This window comes from Pelodiscus sinensis, chromosome 10 (assembly GCF_052426305.1).
Source record: "Pelodiscus sinensis isolate ZL-2025 chromosome 10, ASM5242630v1, whole genome shotgun sequence".
Classification (NCBI taxonomy): domain Eukaryota; kingdom Metazoa; phylum Chordata; order Testudines; family Trionychidae; genus Pelodiscus; species Pelodiscus sinensis.
The window spans coordinates 46,315,628-46,336,811 of record NC_143061.1 but is presented as its reverse complement, the minus strand read 5'-3'; the positions used below and the strand labels follow the sequence as shown (position 1 = coordinate 46,336,811).

At 49.6% G+C, this 21,184-nt stretch overlaps 1 protein-coding gene across 1 annotated transcript in view; it reads right to left on the bottom strand.

Moving 5' to 3' along the window:
- LOC142830745 (uncharacterized) overlaps positions 1–21,184 on the bottom strand; it is a 54,835-nt gene that overhangs the window by 6,886 nt on the left and 26,765 nt on the right. The window contains exon 3 of the mRNA XM_075937499.2: positions 7,960–8,035. The gene's annotated coding sequence lies outside the window, so the exon portion shown is untranslated. The remainder of the gene's footprint in view (positions 1–7,959; positions 8,036–21,184) is intronic.

Genomic DNA, 21,184 nt, shown 5'->3' with positions numbered 1-21,184 from the left:
CTAGTCATTATGCCTGCAACAGGAATATTGTTGTAATAATAAAAGTTCTTTCTTTTCTTTTTATTAACCTGGCATTGGTTACTTGTGTGCCCTGATTTTTATTTTAGGGGTGAGATTTCCCAAATGATCTTTTCCCTGATTTCTTTATCAACATTTGGGTGGTGGCAGCGGAAGTTTTATTCCCAAGATCTAGGTTTTTAAGATTTTGGGGGAAGTTTTATACCAAAGCCTGGTACATTTATCATGCTAGAGTGTGGAAGGAGCCATGAGAGCCTGGCCACAGTGCCTGTGCCAGCTCAGAGCCAGCAGTGGCCACCGGGGCCCCTGACCCAGTGGCCCCAAAACATGAGCCAGCAAGCCACTGACAGCCAGCCCTCCACCGCTCCCCAGGAACAGTCTGCCAGCTCCCAGGAGCCTGACAGGGCTGGAGAAGGTGGGTGGAGATCATGGACCTTATTCAGATTTGGGGGGATGCCCCCAACGTCCATGATCTCCGCACTAGATGAAGGAATGCTGCTGTCTATGGTAGGATAGCTGCCAGCCTGGCCACCAAAGGCCACATGCAAACTCAGGAGCAGGTTTGCATAAAAGTCAAGTTGGTCTGGTGAGAACCCCAAACCCTGAGCCCTGAGCTTCCCCTCTCCCTTCTTCCCTTTGCTCTCCCTTCCAGCTCCCTCCTCCCAGGTTTTCCCCTCCCCTCTTCCACACTTTCTCTTCCCCTCTCCCACCTCCTTTTCCCAGTCTCTCCAGAGATTCATCCCCCCCAGTTTTGTTCAATAAACCCAGTTTCTATTTTTGAACATACGTGTCTTTTGTTTGACATCAGGAAGGGGGGCTAGGAAGGGGTAAGTGGAAGGAAGTGAGGGAGGAATGGGGTATGAGCCCCCAGTGGGGAGGACCGGGGAGGCTCTGAGGGCTCCTCGGGGTGGACACAGTCCCTCAGGGCCTCCTGGATCATGACAGCCCCCCAATGTACCCCCCAGATGGCAGCCTGCAGCAAGTGCAGCCGGGCTGATGGCAACGACCCCATGAGATGCATCGGCATGCCCCGGGGCAGCTCTGTCTCCATGTGGCCGAGTGCTGTGGTGTCCAGAGTGCGGGCATGTGTGGCCAGGACATGTGTGGCCTCTCCTGAGCCTAGCAGCAGGTTCTTCTTTGAGTAATGTCCCCGTGGGTGCTCCACTCTAGGTGAAGGGTCACCCTGAGCTGCAGATCGGAGCCTTGTAAAGCAGTTTCCCCTGTTGGGCTGCGCATGCCCAGGAGGCATCTCAAGCCCTTCCTGCCTCCTGCAGTGCTCAATCCCCTCCCTTTCAGTTCTTCTTTAACCGCCCTCGTCAGTGGACAGCACAAACAGGAGCTCCCTGTCAGTCTCCCTGACTATTTCCCCATTAGCTAGTTTTTAGGCACAGTTGTTTCCCCTGTTGTATTCCAAGTTAGTTTTCCCTTCTTTTCTCTTTTCAAAAAACAAAACAAAACTAGTAATAAGAAGAATAAACATAACGAAAATCCCCCCTCAGGGGACTTGAACTCAGTTCAAACCGGGGCCCTGGTGAACCGGGGCTCTCCCAGCTATTCAACAAAATAAAAAAGAAAAGAAAACAAATAAATAAAAGAGACAGACAACAACGGCAATAACAACAGAGAAAAACAAATAAAACAATGAAAAACAAACAACAGAGTAAGGAGAAGGAGGAGAGAACTGGCCATGTCCGGCTCCTCAGGTTTTAAAAAATGTGACCAGTGCTGCGAGCCTATGCCGGCTTCAGACTGCCATTCAAAGCACATTCACTGCCTGGGGGAATCTCACTCTCCCCACAGCTGCACTCACTGTAGTTCACTCACGGCGAGAGCCGGGAAAGACTGAGAGCTCCGCCTGAGAATGATTTTATTTGAAAAGACTTTACAGCCTACTGAGGGACAGGCGACAGTGCGGCAGGAGCCCCCCTCTCACCTTCCAGATGTGATCCAAGTCAGAGAGTCTCATAATCCCGCTCTCTTCCAGCCTCCTCCTCCCCGAAACGCAGAGGAGAGGCACAGCACAGTATGAGGACCCCTGCCAGTAAGGCAGCGGGACGATCCTCACACTCTGCACCAGGACCAATGCGTGCCACTTCTGAGCCGTCCCGGACGCGCTCCAGGCAGCTGGCATGGCAAGAAAAGCCAGCACCGCTTCAAATCGTGGTGCTGCTTCCAGCCCCAGCGCCTCTTCAAGCCCAAGTGCTGCCAAAAGCCCCAGCACTGCTTAAGGCTGCCGTGCCAATTAAAGCTACGGCATCGCAGCAGAAGAATTTTCACCCTGCTACACCGGCACCAGCTACAGCTAAGCAGCATGATGCTGCACTGGTGTCGACAGCAGAAACAGATAAGCAGCCAGCTGAGGCTGCTACAGAGCAGCCCCAGCAGGAAACTGACACTCATAGCAGGCAGCAGTATGTATGCCTGCCTTCCATGACTTATGCACCTGGGAGGTCTCCAACAAGACAGTCCCCTCCCAGGTAGACCACCGTTGTCCCTTCAAGAGCTCCTCTGGCTGATGATGATCGTCACATGGCGTACTCCTCGCAGTACGCATCTCCTAGGAGGTCTTGCTCCTACCACTACAGGGCTGCACCACAGCAGAGCCCATGGCACCCATACTGGCCTTACCCACCCCCACCTAATCCACCGCAGTAGGGGCCCTGGGACCACTGGGACCCACACTGACATTGGTCCCCAGCTTGCTCCACTCCATCCTGGAGAAGCTTGCCTCAGCCACAGCCCCTACCTCCAGCAAGTCATTTGGAGGGGGAGGCGGAACGAATTTTGGACAATGAATCAGACATTCATTCAATAGATGTCACACACTCTGATATCCTCAGTGCACAACTGGATGACACCGTTGTACCATCAGACACTGTAGCGACTGATGACCTGAAATAGTTTCAAGAACTATTCAAGAGAATAGCAACAAGTCAACACGTCTCCCTGCAAGAAGTGCAAAAGAAACAGTACCAATTACTAAAGAACCTACATCCTACATTACACAGCAAAATTGCCTTACCAATAGATGAGGCAGTCATGGAAATTTCGGAGAACTTGCAGAAGACACCTGCATCCATTCAACCAACTAATAAAAAAATTGACAGAAAGTACTTTTTTCCATCAAAAGACAACGACTTTCTGTTCACACATCCACAACCTAACTCCCTAGTCGTGGTCTCAGCACAACAACGAGTGAAGCTCCCGCAATACAGGATGGGCAGCGCAGACAAAGACCACAAAAAGCTAGACTTGTTTGGCAAGAAAATATACTCCTTGTCCTCCCTACAACTCAGAATATCAAATTGCTCCTCTCTGTTAGCAAATAATGATTTAGACAATTATTCAAAACTAGGAGAACTGATGCCACACCTCCCTGAGTCCAAAAGAGCCATCTTGAAAGCAATAGTTCATGAGAGCCATATGATCACCCACACCGCTCTTCAAACCACAATGGATGTTGCTGACACCTCAATCAGAGTGACAGCTACGGCGGTAGTGATGCATAGAGCTTCCTGGCTTCAGTCGTCCGGAGTTCCCCACGAACTCCAGTCCAAAGTAGAAGACTTTCTTTGAGAAGCTCAAGTTGTTTGCAGCTACTAAAGACGATATGTTCCATCACAGCAAAAATTCTAAGACCACACTTCGTACGTTGGGCATGTACATGGTGCCCTACAAACGCAGACGATACATTCCATATAACACATACAACTGATACTGATACGGGCAATACAATCGACCACAGAGGCGCTATGGGGACACCAGACCAAGGTAACAAGCTCCCAGAAGCGCTCCAACCAGGGCAGCCCACCAACTACCCAACCCTCCAAGCAGCAAATTTGAAGATGTGAGTCTGCAAGACCTCCCTTACGATCTAGCACCAATTCAACATGGCCATCTATTGACCCACCGTTTGTACCCATTCCTTCCACAATGGGAATCCATAACATCAGACCGCTGGGTTCTAGAGATAATTTGAGTAGGCTTTACCATTCCATTTACTGCTATTCCACCTACCCTTCCTCCTACCCCGTCCCTCTTCAGGGACCACTCTCATGAGACCCTACTAAAACAAGAGATCGATCGGCTCCTCGCAATCAGAGCCATAGAAAGGGTACCCGAAGAGTTCCACGGGAGAGGGTTTTACTCAAACTATTTCTTAACCGAGAAAAGAACAGGGGGTTGGAAGCCCATATTGGACCACCACAAACTGAACAGGTTTCTCAAGAAACAACGTTTCAAGACGGTCACTCTCACAAAAATCATTCCTGCGCTAGATCAAGGGGACTGGTTCACAGCCCTCGACCTGCAAGATGCCTACTTTCATATAACCATCCACCCGGCCCACAGATGCTACCTACACTTTACGCTTGGCCCAGAACACTTCCAGTACAAAGTTCTCCCTTTTGGTCTCTCATCAGCTCTGAGGGTATTTTCAAAGGTACTAGCAGTCATAGCCGCATACCTCAAACGACAGAATGTCATCATATTCCCCTACCTAGACGACTGCCTTATAAAGGGGTCGTCGCAGGCTGAGACCGCCTCTATCATACATACGACCACAGCCCTCCTCAATCGTCTAGGCCTTATAATCAACAAACACAAATCAGCGTTGCACCCACTTCAAGATATAGAGTTCATTGGCACACACCTGGACTCAATTACAGCTTGAGCATACCTGCCTCGACAACCTTTCAGAACTATACAAGAAATTATAAGCGGGATGCTCACAACTCCCACCACCACAGTACTTACCTGTGTCCGACTAATGGGACAGATGGCTTCCACTACCTACGTAGTCCACCATGCTCTCCTACACTTTCAATGCTTTCAACTCTGGGTAGCAACCATTTATATTCTGTCATGACACCCTCGAAACAAGAGGTTTACCATTCCACCAAACGTTCTTGCATCCCTACGATGGTGGACAATGCCAAATAATCTCCTGGCAGGGGTTCCATTCCAACAAACTAAACCCACTATCCAGATTACCACGGATGCTTCCCTGCTCAGCTGGGGGGCACATATGGATGGTCGCGAAGTTCAGGGCAGATAGTCCCCAAGCGAGACACTACTACACATCAACCTTCTCGAATTAAGGGCAGTAAGGAATGCCTGTGCACATTTTACCTCCGACATCGCCAGTCATACAGTCCGCATCCTTACAGACAACATTTACATGATGTTCTACATAAACAGACAGGGAGGAGCCCGCTCCCTCTGCGTGGAAGCTATCTGCCTGTGGAACTCATGCATCCGCAACCAAGTCACCCTTGTAGCATCCTACCTGCCCGGGGTGAACAACACCAAAGCGGACTCCCTCAGTCACAACTTCGCTTTGGACCACGAGTGGGAGTTACATACGGAGGTCACAAATTCAATTTTCCACCAATGGGGATGGCCATCTATAGACCTCTTCGCTTCTACCCAGAATACCAAATGCCCCCAATTCTTCTCACGTGCAGGACTTTGCAAACATTCTCTGGGGGATGCCTTCCTAATCAAATGGACAGCTCCCCTACACTTCACTTCCCCCCCCCCCCCCCCCCCCCCCCCCCCCCCCCCCCCCCCCCCCCCCCCCCCCCCCCCCCCCCCCCCCCCCCCCCCCCCCCCCCCCCCATACCGCTCATCCCAAGAGTCCTATGCAAAATCTGCAGAGACAAAGCCCTCATCATCCTGATTGCCCCATCCTGGTCTCGTCAAACTTGGTACCCATACCTCTGCAGGCTAGCGGTTCAGCCTCCCCATCCACTACCATAGGGTATGTCTACACTAGTCCCCTAGTTCGAACTAGGGTGACTAATGTAGGCATTTGAACTTGCAAATGAAGCCTGGGATTTAAATATCCCGTGCTTCATTTGCATGTTCCCAGGCGGGTGCCATTTTTAAATCCCCTTAGTTCAAACTGACTGCCCGTGGCTACACGCAGCAGTCAGAAATTAATCCGAACTAAGGACTTAGTTCAGATTAACTGTTACACCTCATTGCAGGCAGTCAGTTTGAACTAAGGGGATTTAAAAATGGTGCCCGCCCAGGAACATGCAAATGAGGCCTGGGAAATTTAAATCCTTGGCTTCATTTGCAAGGTCGAATGCCTACATTAGTCAGCCTAGTTTGAACTGGGGGCTAGTGTAGACATACCCATACCGAGTAGACCTACTATCTCAGGACCCACAGCTCCATACCTTAAATCTTCAGGCATGGCTTCTTTCTGGTTCTCAGAGATAGAGGATGGCTGTTCTCAGCCAGTAAAAGAGATCCTCCTCCACAGTAGGAGGCAATCTACACGGAAAACTTACCTTCAAAAATGGACATGATTCTTCCATTGGTGTCAGTGTAGGGATAACATATTAATGTATTGAAAATGATTCCTCCAAATGGAAGTGACTCCCCATAATTTGTTCCCCACAACTTAAAGTGTTTAGATTTATTATTAATTCTTATTATTATTATTATTATTTGTTAAGATTGTTAAATGTTTAGATTTATGATTATTATTGCCCCTTTAGAATATAATGTATTAGGTCATGTAACTTAGAACTGTTAAGAATATAATCCTATGTAGCCAGAAACAGCCCCCCCTCTGTGCCCCAGGGCATGCTCAAGCTTGTGCAAGGGGCTGCTTGAAATTGACATTGCAAAGATACATTGTAACAATGCATTGTCAAGCCACTAACTCTGCTATGGGAGCCAAGCCCTGTAATTGACTAAAGGCATTGTTACATAATTGACGCCTGTTCTCTTTAAAACATTGTAATTTTACTCAACACTCAGAGAATGTTTTAAGCAATACCACCCAGAAACTTTTGTAACTACAACTTTTATTATTATACAAAATACTGTATGAATGTATGAGAGAGTGCTTGGGTGACGAATGAATGGTTCTGAGAGGTGCCAGCCTGAGAATACAGCAACAAAGGGCTGAAGAAGGCGTCAGGTGCCAGTGCAACCAAAAGGTGTCAAGTGGAGAAAACCAAATACTGGAGGTCCACCCTATGAGATCACTGATGAGCACCTGGCAGCCACCCTGGAGACATCAGCATGATGCAGCAATTTCCATAGACTGGCATAGGAAAAAAATCCTATAAGAACTGGACTAAAAAACTATGGAATCAGAGTCCAAGGTTCTGCTGCCAGCCTACCAGGAGCTTCAGATGCGCATCTGATCAGGACTTCGCTCCCCACTACCATCACTTGTGTACAGAATACCTGGCCAGTTTTCTGTCACAAGCAACTTCCAGGCTGGTAACTATAACAAATACACAGAACCTGAATGAATGGATGAATGAATGTTTATATGTATAAGGGTTAAGTAGTTAAAAAATGTTGTTTGCTTCTATCTTTTCTTTATTTTTTTATTATTATCTTTACAATAAATGTGTCTTTTTGCCTTATCCCCCTCATAAGATCCTGCTTGCTTTTATTGGTACAACATCAGCGGGCCAAAGTAGAACCCCGTGTCTCCCCACTAAATACCATCCTGGACTACATTCTAGGCCTTAAAGCATCAGGACTGTCAATCTCTTCTCTAAGAGTACACCTCTCTGCAATAGCAGCACCCTCTCTCTTCCCCTCTACCCCCGTGGATGGTTTCTCCATTTTTAACCATCCTATCATGAAGAGATTTCTTAAGGTATTCCACAATGTGTATCCACCATATAAGGCCCCTCACCCATTATGGGACCTAAATCTTGTTCTGGACTATCTCACCAGACCTCCTTTCGAGCTATTGGAAACAGTACCACGCCCCTTTCTTTTTATAAAAGTCTGTTTCCTCTTAGCCATCACCTCCATCAGGAGGGTGAGTGAACTTGGGGCATTAATGTCAGAACCCCCTTCCACAGTTTTCACAAAGGATAGGGTCATACTTAGACCCCACCCAACATTCTTGCCAAAGATCTGCACAGAATTTCATGTCAATGAACCAATCGTACCACCTACCTTTTCCCCAAAACCGCACGTTTCTCAGAAGGACGCCATCCTACATACTCTGGACATTCGGAGGGCTCTGGCCTTCCTGGAAAGAACAAAACCACTTTGTAAATCCGAAAGATTTTTTATTTCCATCGCTGAATGATCAAAAGGAACACCCATATCATCACAACGAATCTCGAAGTGAATATCGACATGCATAATTACGTGTCACACTCTGGGCAATAGACCACTACAGCGCCCACACGAGCATATTCCACTCGAGCTTCTACAGCCTTTTTGAGCAACATCCCCTTAAGAGACATTTACCAGGCAGCAACGTGGTCTTTAGACCATACCTTTGCCAAACATTATGTTATCCTACCACAACCTAAAGATGACTCAGCAGTTGCTACAGCAGTGCTCCCCACCACTGCTAAACACTGCCTCAGGCTCCCTCCAGCCATATATTAAATACTCCTTTGTAGTCACCTAGGGTATGTCTACTCTACAGCACTAATTCGAACTAACTTAATTCGAAATAGTTAATTCGAACTAAGCTAATTCGAACTAGTGCATCTAGACATAAAAACTAGTTCGAATGAGCATTTTGCTAATTCAAACTAACATGTCCACATTGAGTGGACCCTGAACTGAGGTTAAGGGTGGCCGGAAGCAGTGCCGGCAGGGCATCAGATTAGGACTTAGAGTGTGGAGCTGCTGTCTCAGGCTAGCCGAGGGCTGTGCTTCAAGGGACCCGACCCTCACCCCGGACAGACAGTTCTCAGGGGTTCCCCGCTTGCAAAGCAGTCCTGGCTTGGAGTGTCCTGAGTGCCCACAGTCGGCACATCACAGCACTTGGCCATCAGCCCGGCTGCAGTTGATGCAGGCTGCCATCCAGGGGCGGGGAGGGGTCAGTCGGGGGGCTGCAGAAGAGCTTCCACCCCAAGGAGCCCACAGAGCCACCCCAATCCTCCCCATCAGGAGCTTATACCCCATTCCTCCCTCACCTCCTTCCACTTACCCCTCTCTAGCCCCCCCTTTCTGATGTACAAAATAAAGGACACGTGTGTTCAAAAATAGAAACTCTCTTTATTGAACAAAACTCGGGGAGACTGGGAAAAGGAGGTGGGAGAGGGGAAGAGAGAGGGTGGGAGAGGGAAGGGCAACTAAAATGATCAGGGGTTTGGAACAGGTCCCATATGAAGAGAGGCTAAAGAGACTGGGACTTTTCAGCTTAGAAAAGAGGAGACTGAGGGGGGACAGGATAGAGGTCTATAAAAGCACGAGTGGTGTGGAGAGGGTGCATAAAGAAAAGTTCTTCATTAGTTCCCATAATAGAAGGACTAGAGGACACCAAATGAAATGAATGGGTAGCAGGCTTCAAACTAATAACAGAAAGTTCTTCTTCACAAAGCAAATAGTCAACCTGTGGAACTCCTTGCTGCAGGAGGCTGTGAAGGCTACAACTAGAACAGAGTTTAAAGAGAAGTGAGATAAAGTCATGGAGGTTGGGTCCATGGAGTGGTATTAGCCAGGGGGTAGAAATGGTGTCCCTGTCCTATGTTTGTGGAAGGCTGGAGATGGATGGCACGAGACAAATGGCTTGGTCATTGTCTTCAGTCCATCCCCTCCAGGGTACCTACTGTTGGCCGCTGTTGACAGACAGGCTACTGAGCTAGATGGACCAGTACGGCCATTCTAAGCTCAGGGCTCAGGGTCGGCGTTCTCAGTGGACCACCTTGATTTTCATGCAAACCTGCTCCTGGGTGGCCAGGCTGGCAGCTTTCCTGCCCTAGACAGCCACTTTCCTGTGCCTAGTGTGGAGGTCGTGGATGAGGTCCACGATGTCTGCACTAGACCAGGCGGGCGCCCGCCTCTTGCGGACCTGGGCAGGCTCCCAGGAGCTGCCAGCCTGGTCCGGGAAGAGGCGGAGGGCTGGGTGGCAGCGGATGGCTGGCTCGAGCCGTGCCAGGTGCAGGGTCTGCTGGCTGGGTGCTGGCAGGCTTGCACCTGGTATGGGCACTGTAGCCAGACCGTGCCCCTTTAAGGTCTCCGGGGCCGGGACAGGGCAGAAGAATTTCCCTGGGTTGTGCCCAGAGTGGCCACCAGGGCAAGCTGGGGAGGGCTAGCCTCCCACTAGTTTGAATTAAGTGGCTACACAGCCCTTAATTCGAACTAGTTAATTCGAACTTGAAAGTAGGAATAAGAGATCCTCCGGAAAAGGGCTTATTTTCTGGAGAATCATGTCTAGACTGGCGCTTTTTCTCCGTCTTATCCCCAAATGCAATTCCGATGTGTCTAATCCTGAAAAGGGGTGCAGTGTAGACACAGCCATAGAGTGTAAGGCCTCCTCCTCCTCCTACAGTTCCAGGAGGACTTGATCTCCAGGCCTGACCAGGAGAGTGCACGCTTCTTGCTCCCCCTTGGTGGGTCCCGGGACCCCTGGGGCTGCTCCTGGCAAGGGTCAGGCAGGTCCAGGGGGTGTGAGGTGTGGACATGGCTTTCAAGGCCTGTGGAAGGGGGAGCCACGTGGTCAGGATGCTGCACTCTGGCCAGCTTCCTGCCACAAGGCTTGTCCAGGGTGCCTGTATCTTTAAGAAGGGTCAGGAGACAGGAACTATAGAGTTATGATTACTTTGTATGGAGTGGCCACCAGGGCACCTGTGCTTTTTCCTGGAGGCCTGTTCTTTCGAAAAAAAAATCCCTCCTCCCCATCCACACATGCCTTTTTTTCGCAAGAAAGCTACTTCCTTGTAGAATGAGGATTACTGCTTTCGGATAAAGCCCTCTGTTCTTTCCATTTACTTGGAAAGAACGCAATTGCAGTGTGGCTGTTCCTCATTCCACGAGGAGTAACGGTAGTTCGAACTAGGAAGCCTAGTTCGAACTACCTAGTTCGTGCCCCGTGTAGCCGCGCTGCACGGGGTTCGAACCAGCGGGGTTTTAAAAATGGCGGCTCCCCGCTTATGCAAATGAAGCCCAGGAAATTCAAATCCCGGGCTTCATTTGCAAGTGCGGTATGCCTACATTACCCTCCTAGTTCGAACTAGGAGGGTAGTGTAGATATACCCTGAGAGAGGGAGAAAAGGAAAAGAAGCAAGTGAAAATGATGGTAGCTGCTGTGACGGCGCGTTGGGGGTCCCCCGTCTCCTGCACCCCGAAATGGCACAAACAGACTCCACCAGCCAGTGGAATTGAGGGGGGTTTATTGCTCCTCCAGGATACAGCACAGCACAGATGTAATCTGGTTACAGGAACTGGGGCTAAGAGGCCTCAGTGCTCCCCTTGAGATAAGGGAGTCCCAGCCTACCTCCCCAGCTCCTTCTCCCCTGCTTTCCAGACAGGAACTAACTCTACCTCTCCCAGCCCTGCCCCCAGCCAGGGCAGCATTCCACCTCCCTTTGTTTCTCCCCATGGGGGGTAGGCTGGTTCAACCGGTATGGTACCTTTGCATAATAGGGTTTTCCCTGATGGGTCTTGCTCCAGACAGCAGAGGTCACCACAGCCCAGCAAGTACCCCCACTACGTCACAGCTGCAGTACAGGCTGGTGCAAGGGGAAGGTTACAGGAAAGAGGACGGGGCTGTGGACGCGGGCATCCTGGCCTGCAGGAAAGATGTCTGGGTCGCAACCAGTGTGCCTTGTGTCGAAAGGAGGGACACTGGAAAAATGAATGCCCCAAAAGAGAATGTGCCCCCATGATGGCAGCAGAGACTCATGAATAGGGGTGCCAGGGGAAACGGATCATCCTGCCCCCGAAACTCTGAGTAAAAATGAGGGTGGGAAATTTGGAAATAGACTTTTTAGTGGACTCTGGGGTGGCACGAACTGCCATAAACCAACCCCTTCAGCTGCCCGTGGTGGACTCCCTCACTGTGGTGGGAGCCACAGGAAAAGGAGCCCAGTGTCCAGTGTATGCCCCAGCAGAATGCGCTCTGGGAAACAGAACTATAACTCACAAGCTGGTCTATCTCCCCGAATGCCCAACGCCGCTGCTGGGACGGGACCTGCTTTGTCGCTTAGGTGCCACCCTGCATTTCACCCAGGATGAAATAACCCTTACCTTACCCCCTGAGAATGCCTGGATAATGACTCTGGCAGCTGAGCCCTCTGCCGTGCAAGCCCGAGTGGAGCCAGTAGGAGGATCAGGTGTACCCCCTAATATGGTCATGAGGGGTCCCGGGAAAGGCCACACACCAAACCCTGATTACAAGCCTGAGGTAGTAGGTCAGCTGAATCTCGAAACTCAGCGGATATGTAAGGAAGTAACAACTCCCCTTATTTCATAAGCTGCTAAGGTCTGACACTCTAGACCTGGCAGACTCTTTCTTTGGCGTGTGTAGAGTTAGTTTAGGTGCGGGTTAGTCTAAACATATCCCCCCACACTGCCGAAAGGTGAATTCACACCTCCAGATCAGCTGCTAGAAGTGGGCCTCATCCTCCTTGATTGGATCCACCTCGTCATCTCCAGCCTGATCCTGGCCTGCATATTTATTCCTGCCTCTGGAAATTTCCACTACCTGCATCTGACGAAGTGGGTCTTTGCCCACGAAAGCTTATGCTCCTACACTTCAGTTAGTCTATAAGGTGCCACAGGACTCCTCGTCGCTTTTGCAGATTCAGACTAACACGGCTACCCCTCTGATACTGCTTTAAAAATGACTCCTTGTTTCTTGCAGCCTCTTTTAATCAAGTCAAAGAATTTAGGCAAAGAAACAATCAAGTTTAAACATTTGGCTGCAGACACTTTGTTAAATCTATTATAGAGAAATAAGGAATTCTACTAAAACTTTATCGGTTAACTGCATAAAAGAATAAAATCTATATATTGTAAATTTGTAAAACCTGCACCCTAAGAGTTAAATGTGTCTTCCAAGGAAACTAATTATTGTTTTAAAAATCCAAGCCCAGAAACTTCACTATGTTTCTGTTCAAGGCTGAGTTGATAACACTTTTGGCTTGCTTTTAGATCCAAGGTGGTGTGTGTCTGCAAACTGCCTGTCTGTTGTGGAAGGGGTGGGGGGGGGTGGGGAGCACTGTCCCCATAAGTAAGCCTGTAACATTGCATGTGATTCTTTTCAGGAAAAGAAAACCTCTTTGCTTGCTGGAATAGTAACTAGCAAGCACCTTGTTCTTGGAAAGTTGCAGCTCACTCGCCCATAGAAGTGGTAAGGAGTTTGCTCCTGGTAAGCCTGGGCGGGTTTGCTCCTGTCCCCCTGGTCTGCTGGGGGGGTCCAACAAAGCTGCTGGACCCCCCCAGCAGACCAGAGAAACCCGAGCAAAGCCGCCACCGTCAGATCCGTGTAAGTCAGGGACTGCCTGTACTCTATCAGACAAGCACTGCACTGTGCGCGACACCCGGAGAGTGCAGAAGCAATAAAAAGATGAAACAGGATTTTAGAGAACAAACTTGCTAAAATATGTGAGGACTCTGGCTTAACATGGGCAGAAGCACTCCCGATTGCCCTAATGAGCATAAGAGCCACTCCTAATCGGAAAACTGGTCTCAGTCCACATGAAATTGCATGTGGCCGAGCTATGAGATTGTAAGGCAGCCCAGAAATTAACCTGGCTGATGCCACACTTGTTAAAGGAAGCATCGTCAAGTATTGACAGGAACTTATGAGGTGTGTACAGTCTTATCATTCACAGGTTAAAGACGCCTTCCAGGAGGCCCCGACTGAGCCGTGCCATAAACTACAACCAGGAGACTGGGTTTGCGTGAAAGTTCACCAGCGGAAAACTGCCCTGGAACCCAGGTGGAAGGGTCCCTACCAGGTCCTTCTGACCACCATACGGCTGTAAAGTACGAGAAATTGCTCACCTGGATTCATGCCTCCCACTGCAAACTGGTTCCAGTGCCTACATAGGTTGGCCCCAACAAGGAGCACCGCAGACCTGGTACCAAAAACCCAGGTCCAGAAGTAGACGGGGATTAGCGCAGGCATGGTACCGGCAATCCAGGCCCAGAAGCAGATGACATCTGTGCCCGAGGCAAATGAACTGCTACCCCCTTAGGCAACCTGAAGCTTCACCTTCAACTGAGAGTCTACGTCTACACTGGCCCCTTTTCCGAAAGGGGCATGCTAATTTTACAGGTCGTAATAGGGAAATCCGCGGGGGATTTAAATATCCCCCGCGGCATTTAAATAAAAATGTCCGCCGCTTTTTTCTGGCTTTTAGAAAAGCCGGAAAAGAGCGTCTACACTGGCCCTTTTCCGGAGGATCTCTTATTCCTACTTCGAAGGAAACTACCTGCCCTCCTCACCAAGTTCCATAGACTCCTCTCCCCATAGGTGGGGCAGGAGGGGGCAGATGCCCCAATTGCTGTGGGTGGGAGGGCAAGGGACCAGCCAGCCATCAATGAGGGAGACTAGCAGGGGTATCTGGTGCTTGCAGCAGGAGTCCAGCTGCACTCACCAGCAGCAGCAGGACAAGCATGCAACTGCCCCAGCCCACTGCACTCCTCTAGCCATATTGCTTGGGGAAGGGATGAAACCATCCCACACTCAGCCATGGGAAGTGGAGTAATGCAGCTGAGGGAGCAAAGCAAGCTGGGGCCACATTGCTCTTCTTCCCGTGCTGCTGATGGTGAGTGCAGGGAGGGGGCAGATCTCCACGCTAATCGCCCAGGCAGCATGCTCAAGGGACAGGGGATGGAGCAAGCATGGGGAAGAGGCAAAGAGAGGGCAGAGCAGGGGCAGGAAATGGTGGAGCATGGAAAGAGGAGACTTGTCCCAACCCTTCCCCAGGCTGAGGGTGTCATGTGGCTGGTGCCCCCTGTTCCCTTTCATCAGTCACCTCTGCCTCTCCCAGATGTCCTAGAGTCCAAGGGGGAAAAGAGGATGGGTGAGGGAAAGCCCTGGAAGCCTGTCACTTAGCTCCCAGGGATGTCTCCTGAGCAGAAGGCTGTAGTTCCCACAGCTATGATTGCTACACAGTGTGATTGTAATAAGCCACATAACCTTGTACTCCCCTCTCTGTTATCAGAACCTAGCTACACCTGCAACTCCTTTTCTATTCAGTTATATCTGTGTTCTCTGTGTTTCCTAAATACAAATGCATGATTTCAGAACAGGGTCTTTATTCATTGAAACAACTGCATTTGGGAGGGAGGGGGTTACAGTGAAGTACATGTACAACAGCATAAGAGCAACATATGTAACTGTCACACCATTGTCTGGTCATTCATGAAACAGGTTTTCAATGCTTCTCTGATGTGCAGTGCACCTCAATGTGCTCTCATTATTGTGTCTGGCTGCTCATAATTAACTGCTAAGCCAGGAGTGGGCAAAATAAGGCCATGGGATAGGTCAGGACCATCAAACATTTGGATCCAGTCTACCTTGATCCTATGGGCAACCAATGTCCTGCAGTCCAGTGGGACCCTCTGATAGGTTCCCTGCCTGATGTGTCCCCATATACTGCTTAAAGTGGCCAGCTGCTTGGGCCAGCCTGTACCTCTTTGCATTGCATGCATCCTTTGTGGGGGGAGGAGAGGTCTCTGTGCACTGCCTCTGCCCCCAATATAATCATCACAGCTTCCATTGGCTGGAAACTGGCCAATAGGAGGTGCCTGGGCTGAGCTTATGGGCACAGGCAGATTGTTGAGCTCTCCCTCGCCACAAAGATACATGCCACACAGAAATGCATACTCTGGTGCCAGCACTGCCTTCTCTGATAAATATTTGGGGGTGTGGTAGGCAGCCCAACTGGACTCTCATGCACCCCAATTCCCTGCCCCATATCATAACTCTCTCTTTTTCCAAGTCACAACCCAGACCCTCAGCACCCCTGCCCCTGGTCACAACCCCTTCCCAGACCCTGCACCCACTCCAGGTCAGAATCCACTCTTGCATCCAAACTATCTCCTGTACCCCAATTCTGTGCCCCAGGTCACAACCCCCTCCTTAACACAAACACCTTCCAAGATCCCATTCCATCTTCTGCACCCCAAACTCCTACACTGAGCTCCTTTCTATCCAAATTCTGTCCCAGACCCCATATCCCCTATATTAATAGCATAGAAAAATGCCCTTGAGCATTTTCCAAATTGTCACTCTACCTAAAACTTTCCCCCTTTCTTTCACACATATTGTGCAGCACACAGCAAGGAGCAGCAACAATTGAAATATTGCTTTTGCTGAGGTCCAGCCTAGCCAATACATTGTACCAGCATCCCTTTAAATGCCCAAAGGCATATTCTACCACCATTTTGCACTTGCTCAGTCTGTAGTTGAATTGCTTCTTACTGCTGTCCAAGCTACCTGTGTACAGCTTCATGAGTCATGGGAACAAGGGGTAGTCTTGGTTTCCAATGACAATCATTGACATCTCTGCATCTCCAATGGTCATTTTCCAGTCTGGGAAGAAATTTCCATCTTACAGCTTTCTGAAGAGACCAGAGTTTCTACAGATGAGTGCATCATGCACCTTTCCTGTTAATGTTAGTGAAATGGCCCTTGTGATCCATCAGTGCCTGCAACATCATTGAGAAATGTCCCTTGCAGTTATATTCTCTTTGGCAAGATGGTATGGTGCCAAAACACCATCTATTGTCTCACCACAGTTAGGGAACCCCACTACAGCAAAGCCATCCATTAAGTCCTGCATGTTCCCAGAGTCACTATCCTTCCTAGCAGCTCTCACTGTTGATTTATCCACTCTAAACTGATTTCTGACCAAAGAGTAGCTAGTATTGCAAACTTCCACAGGGAAATCACCACATGCTTCCCAACTGTCAGAGCTTCCCATACTGGTATTGCTGCACTTCCAGGTGGGGAAAAGCTATTTGCAAAGGTCCATGAAAATGGCCTTATACCCTTATACATGTGAATGGTTTGCTGCCACTGATGTTATGATTCATACAGATGTTATTGATTTATGTATTGATTATAATGAATTAACAGGGTAAGAATGAATAAGTGTGGATGTGGTATGATTGTGGAGTGGAAAGAAGAGGCTGAAGACAAAGAGGTGAAGCATCAGGAGATCTGATTGTTGCAAAGTGAGTATGGGACAAACAACATGAGGACCATGTGATTAAAAACATGAGAAAAGCACGACTAAGGAGAGTGACTGTTTGTGTGACACCCAGAGGAAAACAATACACAGCAGTTTCCCAGTGAATCTTCGACAGAGCTACTGATTAGAAGTGTATAAAGGTCCTTCGCGCCAGGGCATCAGTGGAGATGAATCAGCAGATACTGAGGCAGCATGAGCATCACCAGATCTCTATCCTCTTCCAGCTACTTTCAGGAGGACTGAACTCTCCCTGCATGCCCCACTGGGGCCTTTTTCCACCCTCCCCCCCTTCCCCTTCCCAACCCCTTTCCTAATGTCAAAGAAAGACACCTGTTTTGCCAACAAAAATCTCTTTTTATTTTACATACCTGGGGTGGGGGGAGTGAGGGTGGGAGAGGGGAAACCTGGGAGGAGGGAGCTAGAAGGGGGAGGAAAGGAAGGGAAAGCTCAGGCTTGGGGGTTCTGCTGGCTCTCTTGTCTTGCAGCACTGCGGGTGCGGGGGTATCAGGGGGGAGTGGGTATGGAAGGTGGGGCAGGAGGGACAGGGGGTGCGGAGGAAGTGGGAGGGGGAGCAGGGGCGAGAGGAGGAGCGAGAGCTGGGGTGGCCACAGGGGCCAGAGCAGGAGGAGGCAGGAACCTGTCGACCAAGGTCTGGAGGTGGCCTCTGAGGGCACAGCCCTGCTCCTCCAGCGCCTCCACACTCCGCTGCCACAGGTCCTCCCAGACCCAGTGGTCCTGGGTACAGAGCTGGTACTCCAGGAACCACAGGTGCTGCCGCTGGTACTCCTCCTGGTTCCTGGTGTGCCTGCAGCGGTCAGTTCTCCCTGGGGACAAGGTGGGTGAAACCCAGCCCACCTCTGCAAGGCCAGGGCCCCTGCATGACACCCAGCTGCCACTCCATGGTGGGCAAGGCCCAGGCGCATAGTCCCTGGGCTCCCTCTCCCCCCAGGCCTCCGTACACATAAGGGGAGCATGATGGTACTAACATGTGGAGCCCTCCCCGGCCTCGGACGACACAGGCAATGTGCTCTGTGGGGTGCCTCGGAGGTCCTGGGTCCTGGGAAGGCTCCCTACAGGCTCCTGGCTCTCGGCTTCCTCCTCCTCCTCCTCGGTGTCCGGGACGGGGCCCTCTGCCCCTGGGTTGATCACCACCCGGGGGGCATGGACGGCATGAGCCCCCAGGATATGGTCCAGGGCCTCAAAGTGGGGCAGGCCTGCAGGTTGGCCCCTGGCTGGCAGGCCCGGGAGTAGGCCTGCCGCAGGTCCTTAATTTTGCAGCGGACCTGCTCCCGGGTGCACAAGTGGCCTCTGGCAGCCAGGCTGGCAGCCATGTCACTGTAGACGGCCACGTTCCTGTGGCTAATGCGGAGATCATGGACGTTGGAGGCTTTCCCCCAATCCTCAATGAGGTCCATGATCTCCGCACTTGACCAGGCAGGTGCCCACCTCTTGCAGCCCCAGGCAGGCTCCTGTGAACCGCCAGCCTGGTCCTGGGAAGAGGTGGAGGGCTGGGTGGCAGCAGGTGGCTGGCTCATGGCGTGCCAAGTGCAGGGTCTGCTGGCTGAGTGCTGGCAGGCTTGTAACTGGCACAAACACTGTAGCCAGGCCATGCCCCTTTAAGGGCTCCGGGGCCGGGAGGGGGCAGAAGAGTTTCCCTGGTGTTGGCCAGAGTGGCCACCAGGGCAAGCTGGGAAGGGCTAGCCTCCCACTAGTTTGAATTAAGTGGCTACACAGCCCTTAATTCGAACTACTTAATTCGAACTAGGCGTTAGTCCTCGTAGAATGAGGTTTACCTAGTTCGAATTAAGCGCTCCGCGAGTTCGAATTAAGTTCGAACTAGCGGTTTGTATGTGTAGCGCCTATTAAAGTTAATTCGAACTAACAGCTGTTATTTCAAATTAACTTTGTAGTGTAGACATACCCTCAGAGAGGTAGCTGTGCAAATCTGTATCTGTAAAAACAATGAGGATCATTGTGGCACATTAAAGACTGTTCGTATTTAAGGTGCTGCCGAAGGGCAACAGGCCCTTGCAGGCCCCTCGACTTTATTCTCTTGGTTGAGTGACATCACAATCACAGAGTCTATTTACAGCATAACCCAATGGCCTTAGTCAATATAAACATGCCTTTACCCAGGGTGTTATGGCCCAAGAGCCTCGATCAATAAGTTCACCCCTGTATTCAGGGTATTACAGTCCAGGGGTTTCAGGCAATATATGCGTTCCTGCATTCACAGTATTACAGCCTAGCAGGCTCAGTCAATATATATGCCCCCGTATTTGGGGTATTACGGCCCAGAGGCCTCTGTCCACATACACAGGATAATATGACTCAGTGGCCTTAGTCCATGTATAAGCCCCTCTAGTCAGGGTATTACAGCCCTGCAGCCTAAGTCCATAAAGCAATCCCCCTAATCAGTGTATTATGGACCAGCAGCTTTGGTTAACACAGCAGTGGTAAAGCTCTCCCCACGTGGAGTATGTAAGGAGGAGGTAGGGGTACCTCAGCCCTCCCTCTCCACCAGGTCCGAGCCCTGTTAGCAATGGCCTGGTCCACTGCTCACTCAGCAGGGAATCCTGCTGCAACACATTGAACATTCGGGGAGCAAATCTGCCACGTACCAGTAGGGCTACTTCCTACCGGTACGTGGCAGATTTCTTCTCTGTATGATCACTGTTGTTGTGCAGCTTCTCTGGTAGCAGCTCTCTGCCTGGCTGCCACTCCTTGGTCCTGCTGTGTTTCATACATGCTATATCCTGGCAATTATAGACCAGTAAATCTAATCTCAGCACTGGGCACATTAGTTGAAATTATAGTAAAGAATAAAATTGCCAGACACATAGATAAACATAATTCATTTTGGAAAAGTCAACATGGTTTCTGTAAAGGGAAATCATACCTTACTAATCTACTAGGGTATGTCTACACTACCACGTTAGTTTGAACTAGGGTGGTAATGTAGTCAACCGGAGTTGCAAATGAAGCCCGGGATTTGAATTTCCCGGGCTTCATTTGCATGTTGCCGGGTGCCGCCATTTTTAAATGTCTGCTAATTCAGACTCCGTGCCCCGCGGCTACACGTGGCATGAACTAGGTAGTTCGGACTAGGCTTCCTATTCCGAACTACCATTACTCCTCGTTCCATTTGCATGGCGGTGCCCAGCAATATGCAAATGAAGCCCGGGAAATTCAAATCCCAGGCTTCATTTGCAACTCTGGTTGACTACATTACCACCCTAGTTCGAACTAGTAGACATACCCTTAGAGATCTTTGATGGGGTCAATAAACATGTGGATGAGGGGAATCCAGTAGACATAGTGTATTTAGATTTCCAGATAGCCTTTGACACGATCTCTCACCAAAGGCTCTTAAGTAAAGTAAGTTGTCATGGAATAAGAGGGAAGGTCCTTTCATGGATTGATAGCTGGTTAAAAAACAGGAAACAAAGGGCAGAAATAAATGGTCAGTTTTCAGAGTGGAGATAGGTAACTAGTTGGCTACGTCTACACTGGCATGATTTTCCAGAAATGCTTTTAATGGAAATAATTGAAGCAAGATGGAGTACATGGGCATTAAAATGCAAGGTTCCCCTAGAGAGCCCTGCAGCAGACAGAAAAGTGTTTAGAGGAATGGAATGTTTAACTAGAAAATTAGCAGCTATGATTTGAGTCAAGCTAGAGAAACCCCAGACTTCCACAGCATCTGCTCTAAATATTACAAAAAGACACTATGACCTATGATGTCAAAACCAGTAAACAGATTAAGGAGCATTAATATAGAACATATGCCTGAGCCCTTCTGCATCAAGAAATTGTCAGCTACATCAGGTCTGTGAAGTTATAATGCAATGACCCTTTCCAGAAATATGGAAATATCTGATAGTATGGTCTACCAAAGGATGACAAATCAACAAAAGAGAAGGAACTGCTTCAAGACTGGAGAAGAGGCATGCGAATTTATTGCTGCAATAACATCATCAAATAACAAACACTAATAAGGGCCTTGTGTTCCTAACCACCAATTTGCCGTGTATGTACCTTCAGTATGCATGACATGCAAGAATGTCTGAATGCTAAAGAAAGTTTTCCGATTTAGCTGATGGATCTGATTACTGTTTAGCGCAGGATGCAGCCACAAGAGTTGGAGAGCACCTGAGAACTAACACACCAAATGTAATGTGGGATATTTTTCAAGTCTCTTCATTCAGAAAATAAGCTGATTTACTTTC